Here is an 11,514-nt window from a genome sequence, read left to right as displayed (position 1 = left end):
CTTGCATACAGCTAGTCACACATCCAACTCCGTGAGCTACTGACGGGTGGCACATGATTGGGCAGGGGCGAGGTCCGTCAGCAGCCTGTAGAGTCACATGTCCAACTGGATGTGCAATGTGCAACTGCTGCCACCATGCACCACCCTGCACTGCCATGTGGAACCCCCCCATTTCATGTCTGGCCTCCACCCCCTTCCCACTCCACCTCCAGCTGCAACCCCGGTGCTTGGGAAATTAGAAGATTTCATTTTAAAAACTGGCTATAATTCAACATCTTCCATGAGTCAGGTATCCAGGTTGTAGCTGTATTGGTCTAGAGGAAAAAGCAATCAGGGCTCATGGTAGATGTGATATCTTTTATTAGACCAAGATTTTTGGAAGGAGAAAGAAAAAAAAAAAAAAAAAGGATGCCTGACACATGGAAGATATCAAAATTTAGCCAAATTTTAAAATGAAATCTTCATAATTTCCCAAGCAGGAAGCAACTGTGATCACCTGAAACCTGAGATACTGCTCTTGCCATGGTTCAAGGTAATTTGCATCATCAGAGAGCCTCACAAGAGAGCTGAGAGACTCCTTACCAGCAAAGAACTGCCTGCCCAGAGGAGCTTTCCATCTGTTGACTCCTCTGTGAAATCCTGTGAAATATGAACTTTCATTTCTACCCAGAAGAACTTTTACAATCTTTTCTCCGATGTCTGATGAAGGGTGTTTGTGCCCGAAAGCTTGCAATTAAAGAAATTTTTGCAAAAATCTTGTTGGGCTAATAAAAGATATCACCTCTACGGTGAACCCTGATGTCAAATACTTATACTGTAACTGTGCTGGGTCATGTACTGAATGAAGCATGCACTGCTTAGGTATCATCTATGGAATGCAAGTCAACACCATGAGGTTTGTCACTCCCTTGGTAGCTTCTAATTCCAGCAGTTTACTTTGCTCATCTTTAACAGGATATAGCAGTGGGATCCATGAAAACTTTTACTTTTGGATTTCAAGCCTCACAGAAATCAGTTTCTTTGGAAATGGACATGATTAATACAACTGTAGGTCAGACACATTTTTTAAAGTTAATTAACTGCCTGGAGCAATATTTCCCTCTTTTATGAACACTGGTCCTTTCTGAGTTTCATAAGTAATATTTTAAGAAACTGTTATGCAAAAAATACATTTCAGCTGAGAATCTCAAAGTACTTTACAAAAACTATCTGAGCTGCAAAAGACATCTGTGAATTAGGTAGATAAATACATTTCTACTTGGTTTATAGGTAGGAAAACGGAGACAAAGAGATTAAGGGTTAGATTCTGCTTTGTACACACACACACACATATAATTCATATATAGTTTGTGTGTGTGTGTGTGTATTATTCATGCCCACACACACATACTTACACAAACAAATAAAAACAGGACACACTAAGAAAAATAATTTGGAATAGCCCCACTGACTTTAGCAGGTATTTTTGCAGATTTACACAAGTGTAGATAAGAAGAGAATCTAAAGACTAAACTAGGCTACCCTTTCTCATGCTGGATAGTATCTTAAAGCTCAAACTACCAAAGTACTTAGGGACCTAAGTCCCATGTGAAACCCACTTTCAGTGTCTAAGTCTGAAACTATGACCCTCAAAACTCTCCCTCTGCTGCTGCTTAATCACTGAGAATGTAAAGTCTGTAAGTGACAATAAAGCAAGAGAAAAGTTTTTAGACTCAGGGTGTGACTGCTCCAAACTCAAGCTAGCACTAACACCCATCAACATTTGAGCAGTTCCTGAGGGTGGGAGGGGGAGTTAGCTCGGTGCAAGAACTGCCTCCTGGACAGTAAAGTTCAGGGGGTGGAAAGTTTGTCCACACAAAACAGGAGGGTGTAGGAGGGGACATTGCATCCTGGGAAGCTGGAGGACTGCAACTGGGGCAGCTCATCTGTGGGGAGTGGCCATTCATTACTGGAAGAAGCTTTGGCTCTTTGACAAGAGGATGTTGTTCCAAGAAGAGGGAGTGCCCCGAAGAGATTGGATCCAGCTAGTGAAGAGAAGGAAGAGCATCTTCACAGACAGGCTTACTAACCTAGTGAGAAGACCTTTAAACTAGGTTCATCAAGGAATGGAGATGAAAGCCCTAAGGTAAGTGGGGAAGTGGGTGACCTGGAGGAAGAGCAAGCAGGAGAGGGCAACATGGGAGGCCTCCTCGTTCTTCCTGAGAAAGTAGGGCAACTGGCTAGTTACCTATGGTGTCTGTGCATAAATGCACAGGGCCTGGGAAACAAGCAGGAAAACTGGAAGCCCTTGCAGAGTCAGAGAACTTTGCTATGATTGGAATAACAAAGACTTGATGGGATAGTTCATATAACTGAAGTGTAGCACCAGATTTAGGTATAAGCTAAGTAAGCTTTAGCTTAGGGCCTCACATTATGAGGAGCCTCTAAACCAACCCCTGGGCTGTGAAGGGTTGGATGCTGGACCAGAAGTGACCATGGACCGGCAGACTGCGGCCCCGCAGAGCCAGAGGAGAGGCCGCAACTCCTCCTGCAGGACTTGTGGCAGCTGTGGTTGAGGTTTGGGCCTGCCCCCTGCCTGGGGGGTGGAAGTATCTTTACTTGTGTGACGGCTGGAAATTCTGGGACTCCACATGGTGGCCCGCAGTTTTCCAGGCCGCAGCATAGAAAGGTTGGGAACCCCTAGTTTAGGGCCCCAGCATGTCATAATCCAGCCCTGCTGAAGTGTTCTCATGGATGGGTATAAACAGTGTAAAAGAGTTATATGATTGCTCTGAGCTCCAGTATGGAACTGGAGACAGGCCTATTGAAAGCCTCTGGGTCAGGGTTGGAGGGGAACACAACAAAGGTGATGCTGTGGTGGGTGTCTGCTGTAGATCACCAGGCCAGGAGGATAAGATGGAGGAGGGTTTCTTCGAACACCTAATGGAAGTTTCCAGGTCACAGGCCCTGGTTCTCATAGGGAATTTTAATAACCCTGATGAGCTGGGAGGGAAATAAAACGGTGCACAGGCAATCCCAGAGGTTTTTGGAGAGTGTTGGAGACAACTTCCTGGTGTAAATGTTGGTCAACTAAAGCCATGTTATTCTTGACCTGCTGCTCACAAACCAGAGAGAATTGGTGGGGGCGTAGAAATGAACGGTAACTTGGGCAGCAACAACCACAAGATGATTGAATTCAGGATCCCAAGGAAAAGAAGGAAGAAGGGCAGCCAACTTTGATTCCCTCAGGGAACTGATGGGTAGGATTCCCTGGCAAGACAGTCTGAGGGGGAAAGGGGTGCAGAAGAGCTGCTTGTAACTTAAAGAAACCTTACTTGGTTTGACGGCACAGGAACAAAACATCCTGATGCATAGGAAGACTAGTAAATATGGCAGAAAATAGCTTGGTTTAGTAGGGAACTCTTCAATGAGCTAAAACAGAAAAGGAATCGTACAAGAAAGGAAACTTGGACAAACACCTAGGCAGGAGTATAAGAGTATTGCTCAGGCATGCAGGGATGAAATCAAGAAGGCCAAAATGTAATTGGTATTGCAGCTAACAAGGCACCTGAAGGATAACAAGAGCTTCTACAGTATGTCAGCAACAAGGAAGATCAAGAAACTTGTGGGTCCCTTCCTGAATGGGGGAGGCAACCTAGTGACAAATTATGTGGAAAAGGCTGAAGTAGTCAATACTTATTTCATCTCAGTCTTCATAGGCAAGGTCAGCTCCCATACTACTGCACCTGGCAGCACAGTTTGGGGACAGAGATGAGCAGGTGACAGTGGTGAAAAAACAGGTTAAGGACTATTTGCTGAGGGAGTTGGCTGATGTGATTGCAGAGCCACTGGCCATCATCTTTGGAAACTCATGGTGAGTGGGAGAGGTCCCAAACTGGAAAAATGCATGTATAGAATATTTATAGAAGATATTTATCTGCTGTCTCAGGGGATTCAAAGCCATAGGTTCCACCTCGCCCTGCAACAGTATACTCTGAAGAGAATAATGTGTGAATGTGCAATTGTGTGTGTCAACTCCTGTTGATGTTGTTCTGCTTTCAAACCTTCACTGAGCCACAAAGTGAATGAGCATCACTCACTAATCCAGTAGTTAGGGCACTTTTTTGGGGAGAATAGAAATATGGGGCATTTATACACGTGCTCTGGGGGAGGGGGAGCACTTTAATCAGAGTGACTCGGAGATCCCCTCTAAAGTGCCGGGAACATCTCTTGTATCAGTGTTCCCACGTTGAAAAATGGTGGTGGGGATGCTTTAACTAAAGCTCACCAAATGAGGTTTAGTTAAAGCATCTCTGCCACCATTTTTCAGCTTGGGAATGCTGACACGTGAGGCACTGGAGTCTGCTGGAGTGCAGTGATTACCATGCTCCAGCAGACTGAATTAATTTAGTTTGCTCCAATGCACAGTAATTACAGCTCATTGGAGCAGCCTCACTGCTGGTGTATAGGTGTCCATGGGTTCCAATTCCTACTCTAATGACTGCTTATATATTTTGTACTAAACAAGCACTGGGTATAATCCATTGGATCAGGGACTCCTAAGTCTTCCTATTTCCCAGGTGAATGCTCTAAATGCTAGAGTAGATAAACATGCATCTTTCCAGCATGTTTCATGGATCCTATTAATGTTTAATTATTTCATGTCAAAAGGTAGTGTCTACAGGAGGGACTTGGAAAGTACCCTTCAAATATCCTATAGCATGGTGATTTGGGCACTTGTGTGGGAGGGATGGAGGTTTAACTTTTTTAGGCAGAAGTAAGAGTTCAGTCCATGACTGGGTGCTATATCCAGTGAGCTTTTACAAAAAAAGGAGCATCATTTCTTCCTCTGTCAGCTTTCTTCTGAAAAGAGTGACTCCTACTTGTAATTCTGAAAGAAAAGTAGAACAACATGAACAGAAGTCAATGCACGTACTTGAACATTCACACACAATCTTCACTCTTTGGGTAATGAACTCAAGGAGATAAATTAAAGGCTGTGCACCCCAAGTGGAGAAAGATGCTTCCCCTTACTCCTGTGCTCTGAAGAGGTATGGGATTTGAGGCCTTTAGCATTTTCCACCAGTGATTATAGTCTTGCCAGGATGGTGGCTGGTGTGAATCTCGTTCTGAGGCACTGAACTCTCCCCTGTATCACATAGGGAGACTAGGCACCTAATGCAAGGCAAGGCAAGGCAAGGCTGAGGGAGTCAACACCAAAAGTACCTAAATCCTTTTCTGCAAGCAATCTGACTGATATCAGTGGAACTGTTCAATGGGTAAGAAGCTATTCATGTAATAAGGAAGACAGATAAATCACAATATGATCTGGATACTAAAACTCAGCTAGAGTTACAGGCTTCATTAAAAAATCACTTAGTAAAGTTCTTTGGCCTGCGCTGTATAGAAAGTTGGAATGGACTCTAACAGTTCTCCCTGGAAATCTATGAATCTACCATTCTATAATATTAAAAAACAAATCACCCTGTCTTTAGAAGAAATGCACCATGTCCTTTGAACAAGTATCTTGTAAGCATATAAAAACAATAACATTATCATCAAACATTCCTTCATGTACTGATTTAAGTGATGAACTATCTTCTGTTCCTCAGTTGGTATATGGGAACTAAGCAAAGAAGTACTCATGTCAAATACTAAATTTGGCATTTGGGACTTGCTTGTGTTCAAAAGCAGGATGCAGTATTTTTAGCTTTACCAAATAACACACATTAGTAACTCTCTCTGGGTGTCAGCATCACTAACTTGCACAATTCTGTTATTGCATGTAATGCTAGAATGTGAAGAAAAGAAATCTTGATATTTTACTCATTTGGTCTAAAGGAAAACAAGAAAATGTATTTTTTTTTATATTCTCTGGCAAGATTAGTGAAATTTTCATGCTAAGAGGCTTATATTTTAACTATGCTCTTGTTTCAGTTGATTATAACTGACATAAGAGTTCTTATCTATATTTAATAAAAGCAAGTGCAGCATCTTCTGAAATGATTGCAGAGCAAAGCTGATTCAAACTCATAACCAACATGTGAACCAAGAATATGCTTAGAAGAAAATTCCCATGAATGTTCATATGCCTGGACTATAAAAATACTTTCTTGTGTCAGTTGTTCCCTCTTGACCCTAGATCCTCAAAATAATATTTTTAAATCCATTTTTCCTAAAACATCATATTTGCTTGGGATTAATTTTAAAAAGAATAGTTTTACTTTGGATTAAAAGCAAATATATGTTTCAGCTCTAGCCAATGAAAAGCAATATTTGTCCTACTCAGATTACATGCCAATAACAGTTACAGATAAGTCTGAGGAGGTGCTGGTAACTCTCTCTGGTTCATTGACTGGGGTATCAGCTGGCTGACATAACAACTGGATTTCCAAAGCTTTGGTCACTTTCATCATAATAATGAAAAATTGACAACCAAATATATTGGTTGTTTCTCAAACGTCTAGTTACATATACTAAAGCAAATGCTTTCATTAAGGAAAAAAAGTTATGCTAACTTATGAATAAAGAAAAACTGCATGCATAGTTGACACACATTTTATTTTCTGTGCAGTATAAGTTTAGCTGCATAGGTTTGCATGTCAGCTGCTGTGTGTATTTTACTTTAGGAGGCACTGCATTGGTATAAGCATTTATGATAATTACTATTACATTTTTAATAAATAAAAATAAGTTACATTTTTAAGCTCTCTGTTCAAACTTATTGAATATGCTTTTTCAATGTGATGCATTGTGCATAAGCATAAGATAAGATTTGTGTGTGTAGCTCAGTCATCCCTGTGAGTCTCTAACTCTCATGAGTAATGCCCACTGCAACGACAGCTGCTGGGGAAGGCTGAGAAGATGAACTGAGAATTCCCTCAGTGCTGAGACCAGCCAGAGAACATATAACTTTAACAGATGCTAGGGATTCATAAGTCAACTGAGCATATTAAGGGCTTTCCCCATTTCCTACCCTGTACAAATGTAAAGAAGATTAAGATCCCATCAATTAGAAATGGAACCAAGGCCAAAGAACTTTGATCTGCTACCTAAGCACCACCCAGTTTAGGAAGTGTGACATTCAAGTGAAGGTTTAAAAAGCAGTTGTCCGTCTGTTTTGTTCACCTGAACCTGTAAGTTCAAGCCATGCACAATTCTGCACCAGCGGATGTCTCAGGCCTTAAGCCAGATGCCACTATTTTGTTCAGGCTGTTTGTAGTGCTGCATCAATGCAAATAAACTAAAATCGTACCTAGGGAAACAAAAAAGTGGTTATCTGACACTGTTGTTCTATCTACCACGCCAGCAGGACAGCTTTTCACTGTCTTTCCATTTGCTCCTTCTCCATGTGCTTTTCCACAATATCTGTATATGCAGAATTATCCCTCCAATCCTAATTCACCAAGGCACTGCCCTTAGTTCATTTCCATCCCCTTAAAAAGAAAGCTTTCTTTTACTATGTCCCATAAAAAGTGATATTCTAATAAGTATACATGAAGAAAAAGTTTCCTATTGAGAGGAATTTTTCCTAAATTATTCATGTCTCTGGGCATACTTTCAGTGTACAGAGGATCCCAAGCTATTTTTGAGAAAGCATATATAGCTCTTCCATTGCCTATACCTAGCTCTCAATTTTCAGATTTGTCAGCGTGTGATACTAACAAACAGTTTGCCATAATGGCAGGTGGTACACTGTTCAGTAACTGGCCATTTATAACATATTGAAATATAAAACTGTTTTTAAGGATGTTTCATTGTTTGAATGAAATGAGGTTTTTGTTTGTTTGTTTTTAAACAGAATGTAGAAAATAAACTCCATTTTATGAAAGCATAAGGATCTCCTACGTGGGTCATTAACAGGATGTAATACCCACATCTTTAGAACAGCCATCTATCATTGGAGCTAAAGAAGTAACCCCCCAAGTCTTGTTCCTCCTGTGGATCCCTAAGACTAGAGGACACTCTTGCTATCTGCAGCTTCAGGAAGAAATGGTAGCCATTTTGGCAGCCATTAGTCACAGTATCTGCTTGCTCTATTCCATCCTGCTTCTATTACAGTAAAGAAAAAAAAGCAGTTTTCTTCCTTAAGACATGCACCCCAATTTTGGAGGTCTGATTTTGGGGGAAAAGATCTGTGTGGTATATAAGTAAATATGGTATTTACGTATTTAATATTTTTAAGTTTTAGCCCACAGAAACAAAAAGGGTTATTCCACCATTTGCTATGACTTTTTTTCTCTGTCTTGGTAGGAAGAATATTTATCTGACAGGCAGAAAATAATTTGACATTTCAATACATTATTTTTAACTGGTTCTAATATGCATATTGAACATTTTTATTACTGTGATTTCTTTCTACCGACTTTACCATGCCATGATCTCTCAACATAAAATTCTTAATGTTTCTCATCATTATACTAGAGAAGGGGTTGTGTTTTACGGTCAGTCACAATACTTTTATAATTATAGTTATGTTTATGGATTTTTAAGCATTATTTTTTCATATTTTTTCCCATCCTAAGGTAAAAGCCTCATCTCAGTTTTTTGTTTCATCCTAAGCTAAAATTTCCACCCTCATCTAGGTTTTTCTCATGCCCAGCTGAACTGAAATTAAGTATTTACTTAGATTTTATATTCATTACCATGCAAAACTGATCTTTGATTTTTTTAAATGTTTTTAGTAAGTTAGTTAAAATGACATATACCAAAGATCACCATATTTTAAAGCATCCTTTCTATACTTTTAATTTCAGAACTAGCTGATCCTAACAAATATTTATGTTGAAGGAAATGTTGAGTTAAAACCTGGGTTAAAAACTTTTTTATATATAAATCCTTATATTTCTAGAATAATATTGGTCTATTTTATTAAGATAATTGCATTTAAAAATCATTTTTGATTCGTTCTTTTTTTATTATTTAGATTTTTTATTTATCTGACTAAAATGGACAATTAAAATATGCTAGTCATTTTCACTTTTTCCTGTTGCTATAATCATTTTCTCAGGCACTAGCATAATGATTTGGTGAAAGGTAGTGTAAGGGAAAGATTTTTAGCTTTAAAACAATCGTTCAATTGTATTCTTTAATAACAAAGGAATATTTTTCTTGGACTTGCATTCTATAAAAACTTGTTCTTATGAAACCAAAAGGTCCAGTTTTGAAATTGATAGTAAACACGCAGACACTGTGTGGACTTCACTGGAGCTTTGCATTGACAAACCGTCCCCCTGCTTATTGTCTTTTGCTGTCAAAATTACAAGCTTATTTTTGTAGGTCTAATCTTGCCCTAGATTTACCCTTCTTCTGGGTAAATCCAGGATTTTGTTAAAGGGGGTGTGGGAGCAGCAATCGGTGCTGCAGGGGTGGCTATGCCCTCAGATCCCAGCCTTTCTCCTTCTCCCACTGGGGAGGACAGAATGCATTGGTAGATCAGCAGCTGGGTTATTTTTCAAATCCCTTAATAAGGTAAAAATGTTCCCTCCCCCCTCTTCCTTCTCTTCCATTTTCATCAGTTCATCCCTTCCCCTCACCTCTCCACCCATTCCCCCTGTCCCTTCCCCACTCCTGGTGCTGTCTCTATCATGAATGTTGCGTGCATCCTGAGGCTGGGGGGGCACAGTGACCGCCTGCAGGAAGTGGTGGTGGTGTCAGTGGCAGGAAGGTGGTGGCAGTGAGCAGGGAGCTCCCACAGAAGGCCACGGTGGTGTTGGCGGTGGGGGGTGGCAAGTGCCAACCAGCAATCAGCAACCACCCACAGACATTGCCAACAGCATCAGCAGTGTCCACAGCAATTGGCAACCACCCCCAGACACTGCCAGCAGTGTCAGCAGCAAGCAGCGGAGGGGTGTGGCGAGTGGCTACTTCCTACAGGTGCTGCCAGCAGTGTCAGCAGCAGCCAATCTGAGGGGGTGCACCGCCAATATCAGGGGGTGCATGTGCACTTGCATGCACTCCCTACACATCGCCAATGGGCTCTACTGTCTCCAGCTGACCATGGGGCTGGGGTTGGAGCTTCCAGAACCATTCCTGCCCCACTGCAGCCAGGCTGTGTGTGGAGCAGGCTTGGCCAGAAACAGCAGCAACAGTGATGATGGCAGTGGATGGGTTCCCTTCCCCTTCCCCTGCACCTGCTCCTGGCCTGGTAGAAATAACCAGGGGTGCCAGGAAAGCAGCATGAGTCCACCCACATCTGCCACTGTCCCTTGCTGAGCCTTGGTCTTAGCAGAGCCAAGCTGAGGTGGGAAGAAGTGCCTCTGGAGCCTCCACCATCCCTGCCCTTGGGTCAGGTGGTGCCAGCAGCAGCAGTTGTGTGGGGTGGGAAGGAGGTGTGCTGCTGACCATGGAAGGGAGGGGTAAGAATTCTTTCCCAATTTGAGGACTTAAAAATAGCACCTAATTGTTGCTCGTATGGCATCATTGGCCTAAAGGGTGTGTGTCTATGCCACTGTACTCCCTCTGGATCCACCCTGACTGATCTCTCTACCCGTCACCCCTTCTTCCTCATTAACATAGACATATCTCTTCAAAATGCAAGCAGCTCCTTGGGGGGGATGGAATTGACTGCCCATACTTTCTGAATCCTAACGTTTTATCTAGTGGAATTCAAGAATAATTTATGTTGGGGGTGGAGAGGGATAAGGAGGGGAGAGGGTTATGAGCTTGCAAAAGGGAAGACAAGATTGACACACAGAGATTTATTCATTACACCAACTAAACTATTATCAGGTTGGGCATGCAATTCAGCTACTTTATGTGCTTAGTTAGCATTGGTGCCTTAACGATGAAGCAGAGATGTCAGATGATACGACACATATGTCTTGAGATATGCAGATCATTTGATGCCCCCTGGGAGAGGTTCCTATAGGAAGAGATTCTACTGAGCCACACTGCACTTTTGTTAGTGTAGGGTCAAACTCCAATAGCATTTTCCGAGTTCTTGAAGCAATCACACACAACTGAGTGTAGCTGAGTCTAGAACTCTAAAAATGGGATGTGTTGCACCCAGGAATGAGAAATAGGGGAGTATGCTGCCCAGAAAAAGTGGTAGCAAACACTTCTTCAGGGATCCTGGTTATCCCTGACCCAAAAAACCCCATAAATTCCCTGATAAAACACCACACATTCTCTGATAAAACCCCCCAAATCCATGATTAAAATAAAAGGCAACTATATATATATATATATATATATATATATATATAGGTATCAGCTGAACACAATGTTTTCTTGTTATATTTACAGTCTTAAAGCAAATTGGAAGCCTACCAGTGCCTCGATCACTATAATGAAATAAATACTAAATACCTATAAATTTTGCTATTTGATTTTGGGTTTTTTTTATCATGGAAAATCAGAACTCCCATGCCCCCTTAGTTTACAGAACACAGGTCCAGGCCCCTCACTCCCCCCTACAGCTCCCTAGACCTGTTCATGCCTCTCATTCCTCCCCCTCAGCCCCACTGGCCCTGCTGGTGCCCCTAACCCCCCACCCACAGTCCCCTGCCCCCCCCAGCCCTGTCATAGGGGGCC

The sequence above is a fragment of the Alligator mississippiensis genome, chromosome 1, assembly GCF_030867095.1.
Source record: "Alligator mississippiensis isolate rAllMis1 chromosome 1, rAllMis1, whole genome shotgun sequence".
Lineage (NCBI taxonomy): Eukaryota > Metazoa > Chordata > Crocodylia > Alligatoridae > Alligator > Alligator mississippiensis.
This window is presented reverse-complemented; position numbering follows the sequence as displayed.